Here is a 25,727-nt window from a genome sequence, read left to right as displayed (position 1 = left end):
GTGGTGGGAGAACACAAAGGGGAGTTTTAGAGAAAGCAATGATGGACTTTATGTTTGAGTGGGGAAGCGGCTGAGGAAACGTTGCAGATATAAGAAGTAACTGTAAAGGGAATGGAGTGTGATGTCGTATAGTTATTTAGCCATACCAAGATTGATGAGTAGTGACAGCGTAGATATAGAAATAAGGCTGAAGGGGAAATTCTGAAAGTGGAGAAAGTACAGGAAAGCATTTAAGAAAAAAATATAGATATAACTGTGGTAGGGATCCGTTAGTAAAATGGCAGGAACAAATGTATTACTTAAGTTGGTAATCTGTTGCATGCCAAATGATGTTTGGTGTGAGGATGATGGGCATAAAGGGAAATGAAGCACGAGGTGAGGGAAACTATCTGCAAAGAAGAAAGATTAAAAGGAATAATTAAGGAACAAAGAAAATAAAGAGCTGGAGAGAAAAAAAGCCAAGATAGTGGAATGGAAGAACAAGAAAGACTGGATGGAAAATTTGAAAGGCTGTTTAGTAGTGGCAGGTGGGGATAGTGTCGTACAGAAATGTTCATGGGGTTGTGTGTGTGTGTTTGTGTGTGTGTGTGTGTGTCTTTCTTGTTCTTCCATTCCACTATCTTGGCTTTTCTTCTCTCCAGCTCTTTATTTTCTTCAAAGGTGTGATATAAAGGGTCGTTAAGGCGTGCCGGGAGAAATTATAATGGCCGTCGGCTAAAAGATATAACGTACTGGGAGTGGAGGTCGTGTGTGAGGAATTCGTACTTCATGGACAATACGTACAGATAGATAGATGGATAGACAGATAGAGAGAGAGAGAGAGAGAGAGAGAGAGAGAGAGAGAGAGAGAGAGAGAGAGAGAGAGAGAGAGAGAGAGAGAGAGAGAGAGAGAGAGAGAGAGAGAGAGAGAGAGAGAGAGAGAGCTTTGAAAGAAATGTAACTGATGACTCTTGAGGGAAGAATACTTGTGACATGAGCGTTGGGGCAGGTCTACAGTAGGTGCAGGATCATATCACTGTGGTGTACTTTGCCGCGACGAAGTTTCCCCTTAGCTGAACAGAAATGCCAAATTTAAATGCAGAGTATGTCCATGGCTTGAAGAAGTTTCTGCCGATTGTTTGTATCCTTTCCACTTCCATGGCATCTGTCTTAAGCAGAATAAAATCATCTGGTGTTAAGAAGAATAAAATACACAGGACGTCACTTAGTTAAAAGGGTTAAAATGAAGCTGAGAATCGTGAAGGGTAAAATGACTGCTCAGAGACGAAGGTGGTAGATGAATATAAATAAAAAATGTAGATCAGATAAGATCTGCAGTTTAGATAATTATCTGTGAAATATGTGGAAAAAGGTAAATGAGTATGTTTAAATGATATTGCCACAGCGAGCTTGGAAGAGGCGAGGGTGAGGAAAAAGGCATATGTAAGTGTTCAGTTGACGAAAGAAGAAACGTGACGAAGAAGGCCTGAGCAGACAAATGAATGAGTGATAAGGCGACGCACTGATGGTACGAAAATGGAAGAACTGTCGAAGGAGAGAGCTACGCGAAAGAACTGTTTATGGTGATGCACGTGACAACTATTGCTCTTTACTGAAGTTGAAAATAGCTACAAAGTGTAAACATAAATATGTCATATACAAAGAAATTTACTAACACCAGAAGGTAGGACGAGTTTTCTTTACTGATTCAAGTCAGTGAATCTAAGATTGCTTCACTGACAAAATAGCAAATGTCCGTATTCATGTTAATACCTTGTCTCAGTTAAGCTGTATCCACGTACTCAGTTCCAGGTTAAAACACTCTGGTCTTCACTGGGCACGCCCGTTTCTCTCATGTTTTGCTCCGTAGACTTCCTAGACCAATTGGTATCCAGGCCGACTGGGTCCCTAGGCCCACTGGTTCCAGACTCAGCTTAATCAATTCACTGTTGACTGTGCATAAAAGTGAGTGATGGGATCTACATAGTTTGAGAGCTGTCCTTTCCCATCGCTTATTCTGTGTTTTCCCCCGTGTCTTACATTCGTCTTGAGGTAATCTGCTGTCGGTATCCCATTAACTGTGTCTATAGAATCTGAAACAGGTGAATTAGCTTAATCACCAAGTTAATGACAAAATCTTCTGAATCACTGTCAGTAAGTAACTGAACTAATAAACTTAAAAAATTTTTAATCTTCAAATAAGGTTCCTATTCATTTTTCTGTTACTTTTCTTGTGATCACTGTCAGTATACCTATATCAGGAGATGTGTCCTCTCCCCTGAGGATGAGTGGCACGTCTCTGAAATGAGATGTATTCCCGTCTATATGCAAATCTTGTCACCTACCTGGGAACAATTGACGGTGTTTGGCCACAGGGACTATCAAGGCTGAACACCACGTCAATCTTGGGTTACATTATTATGGCCTGGATACCCAGAACGCATGCTTGCTTCCTGAGAGGTACACAGTGGATATATATTTCACTTAATTGTGTAATGCTTCCAGATGTCACTGTGTCCTCAAGGCAGAACACTGTTGTATATTAACATGCTCTCAGTGTCTGGAGATGAGATGTGTGATTCCATTTCCACATTCAACTAAATGAAACACACGACGTTCACCTCACTCTGAGCTGTTTTTGATCTGTTCCTTAGGGATTTGAATTAAAAATTTAAAAAAAATAATAGTAATCATCATCATCATCATCATCATCATCACCATCATCATCAACATCAACAACATCATTTTAACACAACGATTAAATAAAGTTTTTGATTTTTTATTATGATTATATTGTAGGTGGGAGAGCTTGCTAGCTACTCAATGCGGTGACTCTACACTGAGTGAGAGTGTAATCCAAGCAAACATTTAGGACGGGGGTAGCAACCATTTATCAGTTTGACGCCTGGTGGACTAGTGGGTTAATGTGTTCCAGAAGGATGAGGTCCATAAAGACTCACATCGAAGAGGTAGTTGGTGTTTATTTCTTACAAAATGCCTCTCGGGCTGAGCGAATCTGATCACATTTGCATTAAATATGGAGATTAAAATGCCTATTCCCTGGCTTCTACGCTTCTGATGAGGCTAAAAAGGATTAAATGTTGTCTGCATGGATAACTGTTATCTGTAATAAAAGAAGCGTGCCTCTGACTTGCTATGTGTTTTCTTTTCCCTTTTAATACGTTTTTCTTTCTTTTCCCTTTTAATACGTTTTTCTTTCATTTTCCTTTTAATTCTTTTCCTTTTGTGTGTGTTTCTCTTCCTCTCCCTTTCTTTTTTCCGGTCCTTTTCTCTCTCTCTCTCTCTTTTTTTTTTTTTTTGCGCTTTTTTTTCGGCTGTTATGCAGAATTAAACTGCAGATTTCACTAAGCAGTGGAATGAGTCTTGTTAACTGAAGTCAGGATTCCAGGGGATGTGTGCCTTGTGAATGATTATGTGGCCTGTTTCATGGGATATGTTGCTGACAGTTCTCCCAGTGTCGTACTTTCCCTTCTTTTTGCTGGATCTTGCCTTAGCTTTTTAATACTTCAGTTTGCTCGGTATTTCTTTTTCTCGCCATGGACACCGAAATGGTTATTTGGCTACACACACACACACACACACACACACACACACACACACACACACACACACACACAAAATCCCTTCACATTACTCCATTGGGTAAAACACTAAAGTTCTTGCATATTAGTCCATTAGTTGTTTGAACACTGAAATGTCTACATAATGCTTCACTACCCACAAAATAATATTCCTACACAAAACTTTGTCAATTAAGGCACTAAAATTTTCATACAGTTCTTCATCAGCGATTGTTAATCACAGTAACAACAGAATTTTCTCCAATCGCCATTTCCTTAAGTTACTGGTCACACTAACCGCACAAAGTATTGCTGCAGTGCTAGTTAATTTGCTTTTTCTGTACGTGCAGTTACGTGATTTACATATTTGTTTATAAGTACGTCACAATGTCCTTACAGTATATGACTGAGAAAATGGGCCGAGTGACATCAGCTTTAATGGCAGCTGCCCACACTTTATTTTCCAGCCTAGGGTGTCATGTGAAGGCAAGACCAGATGGGACGGTGGCTTGATTCCAAATCATTCTTTGGTAGTGTGCGCGCTTAAAATGAAATTTTGATGCATCAATTATGGGAGGCAAAGCATCCGGGAGCTTGCATTTGACAAAAAAAAAATCATGTGTATTGCAATAGCTGTTGACCGTTTCGCGTTGAGCAATTTGCATACATGTTTCTCTGCATCCCTCATCATAATATTTTTAATACTGATACTTTTTTCCGTCATGATATTTCATGATTATCTGTGATGAAGGCTCTCAAGGAACCTTCCATGTTTGTCCTTTAATGTACAACACACTTGTCCTGTAACTGAACGATATAGCGGTTATTTTAAAGATTCTCGTTGTCAAAAGAATAGATTTGTCTGATACTACGCACAGTGATGTAACTATGATGCCTTGATAAGCCTGCCATTCTTAGGATCTTTTTGCTTTTCATATTATGATATTGTTCAAGAAGCAACACAAGCATTATCTGTGCTACGTGCTGACATCATACTTTCTGTGTGAGTGTACTTTATAAAGAAGAACAATGCATGTCCCTGCTTTGTCAAGGGTGACAATGAAGCGATAAATATCCATTTGAAGGTCAGACGTTCACTCCTCATCCTCTCTTTAAAATCATCTGAAGTTACTATCCTTTTCCATAAAGGAGAGTTTGTAACAAACTGTCTCTGGCTGCAGGCACAGTCAACAAATCATACCAGTTATAAGGGAGCCCCCAAAGCTGTCCGCGATTCTCCTGACTATACAAGAAGGCTATGAACGCCTCTTCCCTGTGCAGCCTTGACTGACAGTTTTATGTAATAATCAACCGTAACATCAGTCCTGTCACAAGTATATGCTACCTGAGGGTCAAGTTTCTCAGATGTACATCCCAGTTCATTATATGAAGGAATGCCCGATATTTTGTGCCAAGATTAGGCTTTGTTCATCATTCACCAGACAAGGTGTTTCGCTTAAAATAACATCAGTTCTACAAGTCTTATCTTTTATCACTATATCTGTTAGGACAGATTTGTTGCCATCTCGAAGACTGCCACTGAAATATGCAAGAGCAACGGGCTCAGTTCATGTTTTAAGATATTGAACGAACTAACTTTCTTGTCAGCATGGTAAGCAGTTTTGTGACACTGAAGTACGTTTCTGTCCGCCATTGTAGTAACTTCTTTTACCGTTATTTCATTTTGTTGCATATAGATTGGGGTGAAAGTGAGTGTCTTTGACTAAGCAATGTATCTCTGAACATTGCCCTGACACGGCCATCATCATAGCAGGCCATGCCATTTACGAAGGCAATGAGCTGCGTTTAGAGGATAGTCCTAGTCATCAGAAGGCCTTACCGTCAAATCTTTGGCACAGCTACACTGGAGAATGTCACAAGCTATTTTTGATGTAAACACCTTCAGTCTTTGTCATCATCCCAGGTATTCTGTATCATAATACCAGGAGTGGGTATATTTTGAATCTTCAGGTCATTGTATCCAGTTATAAACAAGACATTAGTCATGTTTGCAACGCAGCCATTAGACTATAATGGCAGGACCTATCTACTCAGGGCTAATGTGGTTTTCATTATTAAGATACCTCCTCCCACATTTTTTTTTTCTGTACGATGTAACTGCGTTTGACTGTGAATAAGGTCCATTTCATCGAATTCCCTGTCCGACGCTTTACAGTGACGATACCTTTGTAGATTCCTCTTTGACTTCATCAGGAAGCTGATGCATCTCTGATATGTAAATACAAATCCATCTGGCATGGTTTGTGTGCTCGTATCGAAGGAAAAATAGAAATAATTGCCTAAAAGCAACTGGTTCATCAAACAAATTATGGGGTTAGCAAGTAAAGACGATAACCCGCTAAGAACATAATGATGAATTAATCACCCTCATGTTATAACATGGTTACAATATGCCTCAGCTGATATTTTATTCCCGCCAGTCTGGCCGATATGTAATGAAAATAGCTGTTTTGTGATGTCCAGTGAGTGGGTAGGCATCGATAACACAATATATGAAGCAAAACTAATTGCTCTATCGCCCCTCTTGCCAGAGATATGGGCATGTTATGTTTCCGATGGCGGCAATTTTGTTTCCCAGTTTAATTATGAAAACGTCATATCTGTTTCCAGGGCACCGAAATCATTTGGAAAAATGGTTTGCGTCTTCCTTCCCTCAAAAAAAAATAAAAATAAAATAAAATAAAATAAATAAATAAAATAAAATAAAATAAAATAAAAAGAACTATCACTATCATTTCACGAAAAAATGTTTTAGTCTAACATAGTGTACTCACACTTTCATATTTGCATTTTCTTTCACACTCGCTGGTCACAGTCTAATATATTCTCTCTCTCTCTCTCTCTCTCTCTCTCTCTCTCTCTCTCTCTCTCTCTCTCTCTCTCTCTCGAGCACACAATTAAGGCTGGCAACGTATACTGCTGGAGGACTTTGATTAGTGTTGGGTTGAGACTTGTTCACACAGAATAATGGCGCACTCCATCTCGGCGCGAGCCCCGGCGTGATATGAGGTTCTGTCTTTAAGATCTCTGACAATAGTAGGTGTGGTGAGGGCTCTGTCTGGCGGTCTGTTGATTCAGCAATCCTAACATAAAGTGGGTACTGTGAATCACATGGTAAAAAGTACTTCATCGAGATGAACGTTCATACCAGTCGTATTATTATGTGGATCATGTAGCATTAACATGAACTTGAAAATATGAAGGAAATAAGTTAACGAACTCTTCATGTTACAGTGTTCTGAACTAAGCAATGCATTCATAACTAGAAAGCACTCAGAGAGCGCATACCTCAGCCAATGCTAATGCAGGATCCGGATCCGAATCTGGATCCGTTTCCAAATTCAATCAGTTCTTTCTTGGCCCACGGTCCATCCTTCCACACAATTCCATTGAAATTCATTGTGAACTTTTGGAAACATCGTGTGGACAAACAAACAAAAAATTCCTGGATCCGGATGATAATCCGGACTACCACCAGAACCTAATGAATTGTTCCTTGGGCCATACCCTACCCCTCCAAAAACAATTCAGCAAAATCCGTTCATAACTTTTTGAGTAATCCCGCTAACAGGCAAACAGACAAACAGACATATGAAACAGCCATGGGCGAAGCGCTTGCCGGTTGGATCCCCCCCTCTCCCCCCCTCTCCCCCCCTCCTTTCCCCTCCCTCCTTTCACCCCTCTTCCCCCTTCTTCCCCTCCCCTTTCCCCCCTTTTCGCCCCCTTTACCCCCCCGCTCTTCCCTCCCTTTTCTCCCCCCCTCTTGAACCATGCTGATCTTCCTGGTCTGTTTTTTCTCTCTCTCTCTCTCTTCTCTCTCTCTCTCTTGATCGGGAGGTCGCAAGTTCGAGCCTCGCCCGGGCTACCGTTGCCGGAAGGGGTAGCTCCCTCCTGTAACCCCAGCGGGGCTATATGGCCTTAGTTGCCTAGCTCGGGGAATTCATTTCTCCATTCTCTCTCGCTCTCTCTCTCTCTCTCTCTCTCTCTCTCTCTCTCAGGATTATCACTTACTGTCCTGTTGAAATCACTCTACAGGTCTTGCGGCACAAATTCCACCATTGAGAGGTTTCAATCCCGCACCCAGCCCAGGGCCTCTGACCAGGATTGATGAAAAACAATTGGCTTCCAAGGTTTATGGATATCTAAGTTCTCAATTTTTTTTTCATCACGATTGGTGCAAAACTGTGACCTGTAGCTAGCAGGCAAACAAACAGACAGACAGACAGACGGACAGGCAGACAAACATATGGAACTGACCAACATGCTTGCCAATCTTTCGGTTCCGGCAAGCAACAAACCAACGCCGCCAAAAACGTAACCTCCTTATTTATTTATTTATTTTTTAGTTTTACGCTGCGTCCCCTTTTCTCGATAAGGGCTAAGGTGTTGCCCCTGGTCAGAGGACTTAGGTCTGGAACGTTTGGCACTTTATGACCAGATGTCCTTCCTGACGTCTTCCAATGATCCTTGGGTGGACTCGAACCTCCAACCCTTCGACCAAAGCGGAGCGCACTAACCCACTGAGTCTTGGCGAAGGCAAATATCAATTACTCATCCATACACAACGGTGTCCCGAAAAACGACGGAAAAAACAACCATCAGTACACTTTCATCCTTATCAGTCTCGTCCTCTGCATTGCAAGGCTAAGTTCCAGTAACATGTAAAGTTTCTTGTATTTGCTAACGCTTTGATGCGATTCTATCTGTAAGTAAAATGTCTGGGATGGACAGCTGCCTCAGAGTGTACTGGATCGATCAGGTCTTTCCCATCCCTCAAGAAATCACTTGCCAATTGTGTCTGTTGTGTAGAATATCATGCTGAAGGTTAGATCTGACCTGCATACCTTGCAGACGAGTGATGGGTGACAGTGTGGCATCACATTCCATCAGACAGAGAAAGACAGAGGGAGGATGGATTCTTGAACTGATTATTCTCAAGAAATGGGATTTCGTAGTTAATCATCGCTGGTCATTTACGACGACGCTATCATTACCAAGATCTGACTACATCGAACTAATACCAGTGTGTGTTAAATTCGCACTATTTTCTTTCAGTGGCGTGGAATATTTGCAATCCACCAAATTTAATTGAAATTCGTTGAGAAGTTTTGGAGACCTCGTCTGGACAAACAGACAGACAGACACACATGGGTGGGGAATCATGTTCTTAAATTACCAATATTAAAGTTTCACCAAATCACAGTGATAACATGGAATTTAACATTATGAAACTCATTTCATATTGAGCAATATGAGTAACTGGAGTAGAATGAAAAAGTACTGGCTTCTCCACTGACCTGCCGTCTCACTCGTCTACCATGTAATCACGCACTGTACAGGTCTTTCAGTACATATTGCGTAAAAATATATTGTATGCTATAATAAACATGTCCTATAATTATTTCTACAGCAGACAGATGTGTTTTAAGTAAAAAAAAAAAAAAAATTGTGAAATGTTAAGTATTCCGGCGATGTTTAATGGAATTATTATTAATTATTATTATTATTATTATTAATTATCATTATTATTATTATTATTATTATTATTTATTTATTTTTATAATAATAATAATTATTATTATTATAATTATTATTATTAATATTTTTGCATACTTTACCTGAACGTGAGCAACAAGGCACTGAGTATAACACGATTGCTCACTGTCAGGTGAGGTGGAAAATTGATTGGGCTTTTCTGTATCTGGTACTATACCCGGTACAAGACTGTGTTAAAATGGAGTAAATGTGGACGTTTTACTGTCACTTTTCCCTTCCTTTGATAGAAGTAATTGTTGCTGCTATAGATTGTTTTGCCTGCTTCATCATGCATAATAACGTTAATAACAGTAGGCTGAAGAATCCGTGTTAAGTTTTACATTAGCTGATAACTGACCGTCACTATATTTACTAAAGGTATAATGTTTTAGTAACCTCATCTTGGACATCACTTACTAGTTTTCAGGTCGGAGGGTGTAAAGATGAACGTAACTCTGGACTTGCTGACTTTTAGTGCTCTATTAAATATCATAATACTTCTCTGTGTTCCGAACCTAGGCTTACAAATCCATGGTTGCTTCATGTTCTGGGGAAATATTTGCTGTGTGTTTTCCTTGTCAGTCACGCTATGGAACTGTGATTTACACGCGCACAAAATACTGCCCATACACGTTAGCTAGTTCCCCACGCTTGTTCCTTCTCCTGAAATTCACTCGCTCACTAATTAGCGCTTCTTTAGTACCCCTCTTTTCTGCCTAGTTGGTGATGAGCGGTACAATATTTTGGATGCTTTCCTTGGCAGCAACGTACAGAGGTTGTCCATTCATTTAACCTCCTTTTGTTTCGTTGTTTGAATTAAAAAATATATGATTTTGCTTCTCACCTTCCACAGATTTATTGCATTTTCAAAGTTATATGTCCACTGTAATTTTAGCCAACTTCTGTGTCCGTTTCCTTTCTTATGGTTGCAATGAGTACAGTGAAAGAAAACTATCTTCTCAGTTCCGTCTGAAGAAAATTTAAAATTGGCGAAATACTTATACAGTGAAAACCCTATCTCTGCTAGTGCGTGTTTCAGATGGTTCGACTTTTCCGCTATGTATTCGTCGAACATTGAGAGAATACTTCTCTCTCTCACTGTACCTGCCCTATTATTCGTGGCCACCAGACGCGGCCAAAATCCCCCCGTCTCCTGCCACTACACAACCTCCACACTTTCACACCGCGCCACGCCGTCTTATTGAGTTTGCCTGGTGGCGGAGTCTCTCTTGAGGCAGACCCTTGAGCAGTCCTTCCATCTTCACCCCACTGTTTCCACGTCATATTTCTTCTTCGTTTTCCATTTTCAATAAACTCAGCACCTGCGCTTGTTACAGATGTTTCTTTCCTCGCCGATACTTGTTAGCGACAGCCTCACTTGGCCTGGGTCTGTATTTTACGAAAGAACACATTTACACTTGAATTTATGTACAGTCTCGTGCTATTCCTTGTTCTGAAGCTCTGTGCAACTTTCTTATCCTGTGCTGCTTTGATGTCTTGTGCTGCCCCTCCACTGACGTTTTGTGTTGTTTTGATGTCTTGTGCTGCCCCTCCACTTATGTTTTGTGTTGCTTTGATGTGCTGCCGTGATGTTTTGTGTTGCTCTGATGCTTTGAGTTGCTTTGATGTTTTGTGTTGCTCTGATGCCTTGAGTTGCTTTGATGTTTTGTGTTGCTCTGATGCCTTGAGCTGCTTTGATGTTTTGTGCTGCCCGTCCACTGATTTCTTGTACTGCTGTGATGTTTTGTGATGCTTTGATGTCTTGTGTTGCTTTGATGTCGTGTGTTGCTTTAATGTCTTGTGTTACTTTGATGTCTTGTGTTGCTTTGATATCTTGTGCTGCTTTGATGCCTTGTGTTGCTTTGATATCTTGTGTTGCTTTGATGTCTTGTGTTGTTTTGATATCTTGTGCTACCTTGATGTCTTGTGTTGCTTTGATGTCCTGTGTTGCTTTGATGTCTTGTGTTGCTTTGATGTCTTGTATTGCTTTGATATCTTGTGCTGTTTTGATGTCTGGTGCTGTTTTGATGTCTTGTACTGCTCTGATGTTTTGTACTGCTTTGATGTTTTTGCTCCATTACTCTACTTTGATGTTTTGTTCTACTTTGTACTGCTGACACCTTGTGCTCCCCCTTCACTGATGTCTTGTGCTTCTTTGATGCCTTGTGCTCCCCCTCCCCTTCCGCTGATGTCTTTTATACAGAAAGACGCACATGGGAGGAAAGGTGCCTTAAAATCCTTACAATTAAGGATAGATCCTAAGACTTTAGAGTAGTAGAATTACTAATAGTAGTAGCAGTCGTTGTAGCCCTAGGTTCAAGTTATCTTACTCCTGCAGTCCACGAACCTTCTTTCAGGGGACCACGTTTGTACAACCAGGAAGTGGAACTGCCCGGGTGTATTGGTGCCACCGCGTAAAGGCGTCCCTCTCCAAGATCAAAGACATTAGGAATACAGTTATGCAGAGGTTACACCACGCACTCACCTGGGCTAAGACGATGCCTGAACTTAGACTTTTCTCGGGGCGTGTAGCACGTAGCTACTGGATGTTCTTTCTGATGTCAGCCAATAGCTCTTGGGTGCGGTCAAACGCTTGACCTCTCTGTCGATAACGTGTACTCGAAACTACTAGACCACGGTGGGTAGAAAAGAGATAGGTTAAGTATATTGGGCAATGGAGTGTTTGGAACAGTCACCCATCTCCGGGACAGGTTTACTAAGAGCAAATTTACAGCGAGAATCAAAGCGAGCTAAGTCGGATGTCAGCAAGATGTCAGCCAGCGACTAAAAAAAGAACGGCCATGACTAAAAAAAAAAAAAAAAATACTCCTTTGAGACCAGAATCATTTGCGTACTCGCCACCGAAATGGTCGGTAAAGCTGGTGTGACTTCGTTCACGGTGGCAGTATACAAGCAAGTAGCTGGTAAAGATGCAGTTAAGCCGAGGGGATGGTAATGGAATGATAACGTTGATAAATCGCGGTATCACCTTCATCAATGACTAAAATGAAGCAGTTGGAGGGAGATAGGATGGAGAAACAGTACTGATATCGTTCCGGGTGGAGTTCGAGGCTAAGTCTTTGGAAAGAGTCGTTATATCGGGGGAAGAGACAACAAAAACACTTTCTAAGTGGCAAGGTAGGAAGGAAAGGTGAAGTAAGATTGCTGGAAATGTTTTTGTCACTGTGCTGGAAGTAACAGAATGAGTTCTTTTAGGAAAAATCATTAAAGTGTATGAAACAGTTCTTAGTGTGTTGAAGTTTTGAACTGAAAGATAACATAAAGTACACGGGATTCAGGGAGAAGCTGGGACTGGTATCTTATGAAAGTCAGTTACTTGTTTCATATAGTAACAGAAGAAGTCTGATTAAACCCCAACCTATTTGGCATAATTCCCTGGGTATTCAAGGGGACACTCAGAGAGCTGTCGCCATAGAAACAATAATAATTCCAGGAAAAGCCAAAATAATGCCGGAGGGCCTATCAGTCTGCAGTAAAATGGTGCCACAGACGACGTTTTTTAAGAGGGGCTATGGGCATCATTAGGCCGATAAGACAAGTTACTGAGTTTATGCTGTGATCGGCAGAGCCTTGTAGAACAAAACAATTAGCAGGGTAAGCAGATATGAGGTGAGGTAAAGGTCAGATAGATTGGAACTGTACCCATGATGATCAAGGATACATGTAGAGTACTGTACAAGCTGCTCTGGATCATTAAGGACAAAACACATATAGGTTATTGCATCAGGTGCATCCGTAAATGGGGAGAAGAGTGAAGAGTTTTATATAATGACCATTAAGAGTAAGGAACAACACCCTTTCCCAAAGTTGCAGACCCCAGAGGTCTTTTTCATTCTTTAAAGTAAAAAAAAAAAAAAAAATGCCTCAGTCGTTACTTAAATTATGCTAATCCCTGATGTGCCTCTATTCAGTACGAAATACCTTACAATCTATTCATTTACTAAATGTTAAGTAGTAATACATTCTCTTTTCAGCAGAGCTTTAAAATGTTTGCATCAATATGCTTTTTATCTCAATAAATACATTTTGATGGAATATTTGACTTCCTCATGTAACAAATATTAAAAAAAATACTGGATTATTTGTGCTGATGATAAGAGAAATTTTCTGTGTCAGTGAGACCAATTAACTCCAAAAGGAATAAGTTAAAAGTACACAGAGTTTTAAATCTGCCACTAAGCTGGGCGGGATAATATTGTTTTGTATTGCTAATTGGACATAATTCTGGCCCATGGCTGATGCTGGGTCGCCGCTCGCCCTCAGGTAATCCTTCAAAGTGACCTCCAACTTTCATCATTAAGCTTTACCATCACCACACGCATTAATAAGCATCAGTATTTTTAACCCCTTCTTTCCGACGGCGCATTCGTTTAGCTTATCCTTGCCATCTCCTGTTTTTCTTAGTTTAGGAGAGATTTTGAGACTTGAGAGATTAGGTAATGCATTAATAAACTTCTCTAGTTTTCGAGGCCTTAAGTAAGTGAAAAATAACTGCCTATTATGAGAAAGAACGCACTGAAAAGGACGTTACCTAAAGTGAAAGTGTTAAAGAGTGCTACGACAAGCAGTGTGTGGGAAATATCAGAGGTCGCTGGTTCTAATACCATTAATTCCCCCCACACCAATACAATGGTGCAAACAAAAACGAAAACCAGATATCGCTTTCCGTAATTACATGAGTGCCACTTACCGACCAGACAGTTGATTAGCGCGCCAAAATGTATGCTGCCCTGCCGGATGAGAATCGAGACTATCCTAATACTTTACCTAATCTCGCGTGAACCCAACTGTGAGGCGGGATGTCGATGAAAATAAGATGGAAAGAGCACCAACCTGACCCATTATTTGGGTTTTACCTCCTCACCACAAGAGGGCTCTCATAAGCCTTTCAGTCTTGTGACGTCTCCAGTAGTTTATTTTTCCTATTTACAGACGATTTTAACTTACGAAATGCATCTCGTAATAGATGACCCAACCCCACACCCAACAGTTCCAAGTACGGTATAATATGCTGAATATAAGCGTTTGGGAGCAGAAGTGGGCAAATAACAGAATACGTCACCGGATTGAAGGTATTAAGCTCAGCAAACTCGTCCGCCGGTAACAAGCACATGTAACAAAAGACATTCTTGCGCTGAAAAGGTTGATAAATTGTTTCTAAATTGTTACTTTTTTGCCACAACTCCCACTGCCCACGTCCAGCCGCTCAGAACTTTAAGTCTTCCTTGGATCAATGGACATGACAATGCTCGTATTTTACCTCACACCCGAAAAACATCTGTAACGATAATTTTGTCTTCTAAACCTTGATTGCCTTTTCGAACGGGTAATGTTAGATACTGCCTTCATCCCTTCACTCTTATGTTACTTTCTTAAGCTGAATATAGAACGGGGAAAAATGTACCACTCGCCATGAAACTGAAAGGTTTAAACGACACAACAAAATTCAAAACATGTCCCATCCGTACACAAAAAACAATTCCTGAAAAACAACAGCCACAGTACAAAAGCGAGACTAGCTTAAATTTCACCCCGCCATGCCATCGCTTACACCCACCGACAACAAATTTCTGCAGAAGAAATATGTAAAAATCTATAACATCATGAACCCTTAATAGTTAACTTGCCCCGTCGATTTCTGATGTTCATTTTGTGCATGACAGCAGTATGAACGTCTGACATATACCAGTTTGTCAGTTATAAATTCGTATAATGCAGTGCCTCTGTTTTGTTACAGACTTAGCATTCGTAAACCTGGCAAATCGTGGAAGTAAGTTCGCACAGCACAGACACTTCTTGGAATAAGTGAGATCAAAGCAATACACACTAAAATCCGGTAAATAGTTTCCCTTTGTGAAAACTTCGTCATAAAAATTTCCATTCTTCATTCGCATAGTTGGAGGGAAATATTTACAACGTCGCTTAAGTTTTTCTCCGATTTTCTGAAGGTATCTCGACTTTAAGCGCTTTTTAAAGTTCTAACATGAAAGTGTTTATTTTTTTCCCCTCTAGGCTTACGGAACTTTAAGAAACGAAAACTGTTTGTTGTGACATTCGAGTCATCCATTTTTGTTTCTCAGTGCAGATTCGTGCATCATATATCAATTTCTTGGTAAATAACTTTAATTCTTGGTCACAAAGTAATTTTTTGTTCCATCGACCCTCGCTTTAAAAACAGTCAGTCCAGCGCTGGATAAACACATAGGATTCAATAATATTATTGCAGGATCAGACTATATAATCACCTAAACAGTTCTCATTTCATATTCCACTCTACTGTAGGTTCTTCTCTGCAACTCTATGACTGGAACCTCTCTCTCTCTCTCTCTCTCTCTCTCTCTCTTTCCAATCACCACAGTGCGATCTGGCCACAACAATGTATGAACCACTCAGCTCTCCACAAAGTGACAGCAACACGCCTGACATCACACCCATACACACGAAAACAATTCGACTGCACTGTGCTCTCATCACACCAGCAATCAATCTCTGTCAGTGGTATGACATCCTCTTCTGAATGTTTCCACTGCATTTTAACTTTCCCATGAATGAAACTGGGTCACAAGTATTTGGTAGTGTTAAATATTGTCACCATCACCCCTCTCTAGTTCGGACAACTTAAGTGAAAGACAGACGATTTTATTTTCAGCTAAGAGTGAGTCACAGTATTCACACAGTCCAGTTTTTAGTATTATGAGGTTAATGCCATCAGGTTTACAACAATCGTCCTCCGTATATGAAAACACAGATCCGAAAACAAGGTCCGTGTATGACGCTCGATGATGCCTGGCTTTTAACGTACTCTGAGGCACTTAGGACGTTCGTTAAGCTCACAGAAAGCACACGACTGTTTTCTCATTCACAGAAAAAAATTTACTTTCACCGCATCATAGCCACTTAAAATTGTCTAAATTCGAACACATATAGGTGTACCTATGAATAACAGTGCTGTCACACGTCACCCCCCTTAAGCCAATCAACACGCACACACACACACACACACACACACACACACACACACACACACACACACACACACACACACACACACACACACACACCAAACTAGCAACATACTGCATGCAGTTACGGACATTGCCAAACTTTCCAGTACCGTCATTCCTGCATTACGGTAAAAACGATAACGATCAGTCCTTTACTACCCATGGGAGGTGTAAGGGAGTGAGATTTAAAGGCAGAAGACTTGCCTAAGCCACGGATAGCAGTATGTGACCAGAAATCATCCAGATATCTCGTGTTTATTCGAACATTTGCGAAGCCCAGGAGTGGCCTGATGGGCACCAGAGATTGCTGCATTACCAGGCGTAAACCTATATGCATTTGGCTGTGACCACACTTGTAGGCGTACGGGAAATTCGTGACAGATACTAATATATTCTTAAACTGATCGTATAGAATGCAGCTGAAGCAACATCCCTGGTTCGGCGGCTTAGTCAGTGAGGCGGAAAGTTTGGCGTTGCACCTGTGGCCTGGGTTGTCCCTCACCAGACTCCAAATATTGACCAAATAGTTCAAGCTTCACTCGCAGGCTCAGCACAAAGAGAAACCACTGCCTGTGACCGTCTTCAGGTAGACAGTACATATCCGAACATCAGAACGTATCTTCACAAGTACATAAGTGTTATCACAGTCAAGATACACACACACACACACACACACACTACTACTACTACTATCTTCATCCCACACATTACTCTATAAGTTACAGTACTCACCTACACACTGTTCCAAGCAGCACCACCACAGCTACAAATAGACCAGCCACAGCATACAAACAGCCTCCCTCCTTGCAGCGCAACGGCCATAACATAATGCATTTGCTGCCGACACTGAAACATCTCTTACTCCCCCATGTTTTGCTCTTTGAGGACAGACCTTATCTGGACGAAGCACCTCGTAAATGAAGCCAGAACTCGCTATTGTTGTGCAGAAACTGCGATATCACGTTACTGATGTCACTCCTGGTGGTGGCAATGCCCATAACTGTGGCAGTCTGACATCACTACGACTCCAAATCCACTGCCTCACCCCTCATTCATATCATTGCAGCGGAGAAATGTGTCACCTCGGAGACCTTTACACCTACTTGGGATTTGAATTACGTTTGGGGAGAAAAGGTCCTTGCATATTCATTTACCTTTTGACAGAATCCACGAGTTTACATAGATTAACAGAGCTACAACCTCCTCCAAGCCACCTTTTTACTGCTCAAAATTACTACTACTCTCTCTTCTCTTCTAGCCGCAATCCCTCATGCACAGTACATTTCCCTTCATCTATGTCACCTGTGTCTGGCTCTTCCTTTCCCCACTATCCGCATATACTGACACAACATCGCCATCCGGCACTGATCGACAACGGACGGGAGCCTGAATACGCTGATCATGAAACTATACAGTAAACTGCAGATTTTACATATGTTAAACACATACCGAACAGTTACCTTTTTATATACACACACACACACACACACACACACACACACACACACACACACACACACACACACACACACAGATACATGCACGCACGCACGCACGCACGCAAGCACGCACCCACCCACCCAAACCCACACACCCACACCCACACACACGCACACATGTGCGGCAGCCAGAGGATCTCCAGGCAAGGCTAACAAGAGCTGCTGTGGGCTAGCAGTTATAGTACTTGTATGAGGATTATGGTTCAGACCAGCTGCAGCACCAGCGTCTGGGGGACAAATTATAAATCGCTGTCATAAATAACTGAGTCCCCCTACTACCATAAAGAAAAAAAGAAAAAAAATGCATTCGCCACAGAGTACCTTCATCGTGTCGGCATAGTCGTCAGCCGGCATAATCATTAGCTAGCACGACTGTCAAAACAATAGTCGGAATAGTCTACGATCCTCCCCAGGCTATGTAGGGTGGTTAATTCTGACCATTTAAGGTACTGTTACATCCATTCCTTTAAGTTCCGTCAACCGTATTCGGGCTTACAACAAAGTGAGTAACCATTTTTTGTCAGTTCAGGTCCCGTCAGATCAATATTTGTCCATGAAAACTTATGCTTCTGGCGACGAGTTATCTATTTTCCTCTGGCTAACTCTATACGATTTATTCGCTACTGGGAAACCTCTCGACGGCTGAGGGTTAAGGTCAGTTTAGAGCAATTAAGTATCGATTAGTCTCACTCAGATATATCAGTAGTTTAGAGCAATTAAGTATCGATTAGTCTCACTCAGATATATCAGTACCACTTCAGGTCCAGTTTGGTTCTTCATATCCAGGTCACTGAAGGTCGGTTTAGATCGATTTGTACCCTTCCAGGTCAGTTAAGTCCAACCAGGTCATTCACATCAATTCAAACTCAGGCAATATTGGTCTTTTCAGAGCGATTTCGGTCTAGTTTGGTCAGTTCATTGCCTCAGCAGTTAGTCAAAGCAGTTAGATCATTTCAGGTCCAAGGTTAGCAAAGATTCATTCAGTCCATTCCAATGCATTCAACGTTTATGAAGGCTGTGAGGTGTGGTCTGATACCTTAAATGAACGTCGGTACTGTGTTTAATTATGTTTTTGTTTCTAGGATTATGCAGGTTCAAGCGACAAGAACTCTGAATTCACTCCAAGGACATTAACACTCGTAGTTTACAAAAATGTTACCCTATTTTTTGAGTCCTGGTTACCGAAGTGTCTGTTGGGGCAGAATGAAACATTAAAGTCATTAAATGTGACAGCTATAATGAAAAATGTATTGTTATATACTGTAGAATTAAAATTTGGGTGTCAGTAAGGCGAGAGAGAGAGAGAGAGAGAGAGAGAGAGAGAGAGAGAGAGAGAGAGAGAGAGAGAGAATCCATTTATTGATCTGATTTATGGAGAAGGGCCTGGCATTAACTGTGGCCCGCTGGTTGGGATTCTCTTCTTTAGGTCCATTAGAGTGATTCATATCAATACACGTGGTTTCATGCCATGCCTATGAAACTGTGTGACAAAAACAGGCCCAGTCGGTACAATAACTGACATGATTTGTGTTTCTCAGGACTGGTTGGGTTGGATGGAAGTGAGTGGATGGGATGGGCTGGGATAGAGGTAGGTGACACGCAGTGGCGGGGCAATGTATACTATGAATGTCGTCGTAACACGTTGGCTGGTGATCGAGACAGCCTTTGCGACATTCACTACAGCTGCGCAGAAATGATGGGGTGAGTCGGAAGTTGGAGTTGATGGATGGGATAGTGGTGGGCGGTGAGGCATGGCGGGGGATGTACGAGTATATGCTGTGAAGATGGCTGTTGTGGTTAGGTAGGTAAAGTATAAGTCAATGCTGGGGGAAGAGAGAGAAAAAAAAAGTGGGGTGTACAGAAAGGGGCTGGATGTATGGCTGGGATGGTGTACGATGGTGGCTGCTGGTGGGGTTGGGGGTGGGGATCACGACACCAAATGAAGACGGCGTTGCATGAGGGGCGGCGTTGGCGATGGGAAAGTGTAAGTCACAGATATCTTTTAGACGTTCGATGCGTGTGTGTGTGAGGGGGAGGGGTGAGGGAAAAGAGGGATGAACAGGGAGGAGTGAATAGGGTGGCCTGGGTTGGTGGTGAGTGGTTCCATAAAGCGAGGGTAATACACTCTGCTAAGATGGGAGTTGTAGATTCGGCGATTTGAGTTTGGTGAATGTATACATAGAGATTTTGCCGAGCAGAACAACAAAAAAGATATGAATATAAGCTTGTGCCAGTCTCAAATATTTTTGATAGCTTCACCCATTCATGCAGTATTTAAAGGGAGAAAAATTACCTATTGGCTAAGGACATAGACGACACCGTTTTGGCTCGCAAGCCGTCCCAATATAACCAACTGCCTAGAGTTCTATTCTGCCTCTCTGTATGCTGTTCCGGCACGGCGCAGGTACGTGCATGGACTTGATATTACATACACTTAGACACATTCGAGACACACCCCAGACGCACTAATGTGCGTCTGGGGTGTATACGTCCCACCCTGAACGCACTCCCAGTGGAGCCTGGACTCTATCCTTAAAAAAGGTAAAGGGGTTCAGCAAGTAACTGGGTGACGCAGGGACTGTGGGTGGAAAAGGAAATATAGTAATGTGAAAACTGAATCGCTGATACTTATACACAGTATCTATCTATCTGTTTACCTATAATGTGTGTGTGTGTGTGTGTGGTTCCTTGCAGTTATAGCTTATCACCTTCATATTCCGGTGTCCTTCACTCTTTTTTCCATTTGCCTACTTTTCACATCACTGACTTCGTTAAGTTACGAATCTTAGATTTTCCTTTCTTTTTGTATATTTATGACTGGGCAGACTATTCCGATTTTGGCGTACCGGTACTTACGCTCTATGTCCTCTCTTGCATCCCCTCTTTTTCGTTCCACTCTTTTTCCCGTTTATCTTCCTGGGTTACATTCATCGTCGTCTCTTCTTCTATCACTTGCTTCCTTCGTTCAATGTTGTTCTTACTCCTTCCAACTTACTTCTTTTTTTTTCCTCTTCACTTTGTATTTTTCCTTCGTATACCATGTACTTGTATTTTTTGGTTCTCTTATACACGTCTCTCTTTGCTCTCCACCTTCTCTTGTTATCCGTATGTTTCTTTCCATTCTCCTTGCATACCTTGTCCCAGACTCTCTCTCTCTCTCTCTCTCTCTGCTGTCTTTACGATTTCTTTCCCTCCTGACATATTTTTTTCCAGTCAACCTGATGTCCTCCGTTTTTTACATCATTATACTAATGGAGGTTATTACCGCAACGCAGGGGAAACTGAAAAATGTACCAGAAAGAAATCAGCTGAAAAGATGAACTGTGCAGCAGGGGCTGGTCTGGGATATAAATAAGTGCATAAAAACTTATTGCACTGAACGGGTTGTGGTGGTGGGGATGGTGTCTGAGGGTGCTGGCGGTGGGGGTGGTGCATGATGGTGCTGGCGGTGGGGGTGGTGTATGAGGGTGGTGGCGGTGGGGGTGGTGTGGGAGGGTGGTGGTGGTGGGGGTGGTGGTGTCTGAGGGTGGTGGTGATGGGGATATGTATGAGGGTGGTGGGGGTGGTGTATGAGGGTGGTGGTGGCGGTGAGGGTGGTGTATGAGGGTGCTGGTGGTGACGGTGGTGGTGGTGTATGAAGGTGTTGGTGGTAGGGATGGTGTAAGAAGGTGGTGGTGCGGTGATGGTGCTTTGTGCTCATGGTAATGGTGGACAGGGCACAAATCTATGGCTGAAGTTCTACATTGTGATGCAGCAATTACTTGGCGATATGCGTCTTAGTTTCGTGAAGTAACTACTTTTCTAATATCGAATTATAACTACTGTTAGATTATTATTCCCGGTTAATTGTTTTTAATAGTACATCAGATACTAGTTGATATTTCCTGGACAATATTGTCTATATTTACTAGAGATTTTAGACGATCTCAAAAATGCACTTTATCATTCAACAGAAACCTAGGCATTAAATCCTAGTCGCTGTTTTGGTCGTTGTTGCTTGATAGCAATGTACTGTATCCACTAGTACGTTTGTGGTGGTGATCCAGAGCATTGGTCATAGCATGTGTGTGTGTGTGTGTGTGTGTGTGTGTGTGTGTGTGTGTGTGTGTGTGTGTGTGTGTGTGTGTGTGTGTGTGCCTTATTTCTGTTCTGCAGTGAAGCTGATCTCTCTCTCTCTCTCACACACACACACACACACACACACACACACACACACACACACACATATATATATATATATATATATATATATATATTTTTATATATATATATATTGGCGGACACAAGGGGTGCTGTGGTTGAATCAGTGTCGCATACTATAAATTATACTTGCACCCAGTCGGCTTGCGCGGGCCGATTACACTTGGTTCACAAACTACACACACATCCAAAGCCACTCCAGCACTACAGTTACACTTACAAGCACTTCACACCCTACATACAATCTCTACCAGACAGCCTAAGCCACTTGGTAGAGATACATTGGCTGTATCGTTCCGACTTCGGTCGGAATAGGCCTGTCCTGCAGTGAATACTCAAACGGCTGATGATGATGATGATTCTATATATATATATATATATATATATATATATATATATATATATATATATATATATATATATATATATATATATATATATATATATATATATATATATTGTGGTAGGTGAGGGCGCTCACCATCCACTCACTCGATGTAGTGTTGCTCTCGGGTGTCTGCCCTTTCCTCTCCATCCTTCTTTCCTTCCATTCTCTTCTGTCTTTCTTTCCTTCATTCTTTCCTTATCCTTCTGCCTATGGGTGACTTTACACTCCCTCTTCTGTCTTTCTTTCCTTCATTCTTTCCAACTTCCTTCAGCCTGTGGGTGACTCTACACTGAGTGACAAGCCAAATGGTTTCCTGTGCACCAGGAAACCATTTACTACGCTGGGTGATAACCATATAACCAAATTTTGGCGCCTGGTGGTTTAGTGGGTAATTATTGCGCTCCAATCGGATTGAGCCGGTGAAGGTTTATATCCAAGGGGTGGTTGGGGTTGATTGCTCATGTAATGCCACTCGGGGACGAGTGAGGCTGGTCACTCTCATCTTAAATGTCGGGACCAACTGCCTAGCCCCGGGTTCCTACGCTCCTCATGGGGCAATGCAGGATTGGATGATGGATGGAATATATATATATATATATATATATATATATATATATATATATATATATATATATATATATATATATATATATATATATATATATATACGGTACATATACTTATAAGCAAAAGTGAAATATACAATGGATTTACCGTTATTATGAAAACACCCCGACAGTCGAATGGAAGTCAGACTGAAATAAAAAATAAAATGTAAAGTATCGAAAATGAATATGCATCTACTGCCACAGTTTCTAACGCATAGTGAAAAAAAGTAGACCATTTCACATTATAAAAACAAATCAACCAGTGACTGACTTTAATAATCAGATTTGCTTATGAGAGTTTGGAAGGTGAAACTGGTAATGGATGAAGGAAATTAAGACTATCTAGGAATGCTAACATTCTCAATGGAAAGCAGCATTGTCTCTCTCCCCCCTAAATAAAATAAAATAAAATAAAATAAAAAACTTCTTAGCAAATGTTGGTGAGTTCTCCGTATTCATGGTGACCTATTTTACTTACATGCAGAAGTACATCTACCTCACAAAACACTTTTCAAGGCCTGAGAGAGAGAGAGAGAGAGAGAGAGAGAGAGAGAGATTTTTGTCGCCACGTTAGGGTTCAGAAGACGAAGACTCGTGAATCTTGCTGTGTACATCAGATGTCGTTGCTATGTACAGATCTCAGGTTCTGCAGCCACCCTGTTAGACTATGTGATCCATTTACTGGCAGGTATTAAGGTGCATTTCATTCCTTTGGCATATACAGGAATAATTTGCACTTTTTGTCGCTTTTTCCTAGTTACCTCCCTCTTTTCCTTCTCACCCTCCTACTCACCGTATTTCCTTGCCTACCTCCCTTCCTACTTCTCTACATACCTCCCTGTCTACTTTCCTTCCTGTCTTCCAATGTACTTATTTACTTACCCACCCATCCGACACCCTACCTGTCTCCCTTCTTCCCTGCCTACCTCCTACCTTCCCGCCTACCTAGCTACCCACATTCCCTACTTGCCTTCCTGCCTGTCTCACCGCGTAATGAGGCAAGTATTTACTTACTTCTATTTTGGCATCGCAATATTTGAGAGGATGGCATTAATAGTTAAATTTAGAGCGCCCTTTCCAGTGATGAAAAAGTTATACCGATACTCCTATAAATAAATACGTTTGCTCTGTGACCGCCCTTGACCCTTCTTTCGGTTATTATGGTCTTCGGATGTCGACCACTCCGACGAGGGCAAAGTGTCAGGTGAAGAGGATTCATTTGACACCTCAGTCTTCAAAACTTGTCCATGATTGCTGCCTCCAGAGCGCGGACGAACAAACGAACAGTAAATTCTTATTCGTAAACTCTCATCTCGGCTCATCCGCGCTAGGGTCTCCAGATTTCATCCTCGGAAAATTTTTTGGTTTTATATTCTCACAGGTTATTGTCATTAATAATTTACACAGTATAATAAGTCAATCTACTGCGACATTATAAGGTAAAATACGGAATTATTATTTTTTTTCTATAGCAGACCTGAACCCGGTCATGTAAATAACCTTATTATATAGCTGAGTTGAAAAGTTCTTGATAAAGGCTAAAATTACATTACACGACAAATTTCAACTTTTATCTAGTTCAGAAATGAGGATGGGTAGTTTGCGGTAAAGTGATGGTGCTGATTCAAATATGTTTTTACTTTTTCTCTATCACGCACAGATTTCCTAAAATTTATCCTTGAAATTTTTCTTCCACTATAACTCGGTTCCACGGAGTCTGACGCACTGATTTTGCCAGCCGAGGACAGGTGGATCTGGTAACACTGCACGATGTACTCGGGCGGTGATTGGTGGATTTCTGTTGTTTGAACGTGCACCAAATTGACTTTGTATTCCAACCAAGGCCCTCATTGATTTGAATAATCCCGGAATATACAGATACAAATTAAAGCAATGATATTTTTAATGATAAATGTGTGCCTCTTAAATTACTAGAGATAAACCTGAACGACAGTGATAAAACTAAGTAAAGTCGCGACTGGATGCATACGGACACAGTCAGCGACTATGGCGGGAATTCAGACGTTCATAGCGAGATGGTTCCGAGGTCCTGTGAGCGCTCGAATGTTTTTCCCACCACTACACAGACCATGCCCTTCATTACCTCATCTGCTAATATACAACCTGACCCTAGATACGCGTAGCTTAGCTTCTAATAATTATGATCTTGTGAGCACACACACATACACACACACACACACACACACACACACACACACCAGTGGTAACGTTCCCGCTTGCCAACTGGTGGACGGGAGTTCGCGCCTCGCTCAGGTTGCGAAAAGTTTCACAAACGAAGTGGGTGGTTACTGTCGCCCTTGAGCAAGGGGACGGGTGTGTGCGTGTGTGAAGGTCACAGCCTTGCCCTTAGATCGGAGTATATGAGCTCTCATCTCCCTTCCAGGAGGGTAAAAGCTGACCATCACGACCATCAAGTGATCCTGACCGACACGGTGAATTACACACACACACCTCACTGGGGTCAATACATGCTATTCTCAATATATATAGTGTACATACACATTTTCATTACCTTCATAGGTAACAGTAGCTTTAAAAATCTGCATTTGTTTGTATTTCCATTCAGATTTAATAAAATTATTTCTTACATGAAAAAGTTTGGGGTTTGATTTTCCCAAACATTTTCGTATCATACGAGGCAGACATACACACAGCCAGACGGACACCCTATCCCTGGCCACCATACACCCTCTCCTAAAGCATGTATCTCTGTCCCCTCGACAAACAGCCAGGAAAGTAATGGATCACATCACAGAATGAACCGAATTTTTGTTAATGGTGGAAGAGAGGAAAGTAAGATAAAAGCAAACCCCATGAGCAAATAATAGCTGAACTCTGCTGCTACAATAAAACCGCGTGCAGTGTGAACG

Source organism: Coenobita brevimanus, chromosome 64 (genome assembly GCF_032717465.1).
Source record: "Coenobita brevimanus isolate Jiangsu-jjx chromosome 64, ASM3271746v2, whole genome shotgun sequence".
Classification (NCBI taxonomy): domain Eukaryota; kingdom Metazoa; phylum Arthropoda; class Malacostraca; order Decapoda; family Coenobitidae; genus Coenobita; species Coenobita brevimanus.
The sequence above is the reverse complement of the archived record's forward strand: the minus strand, read 5'-3'. Positions refer to the sequence as shown.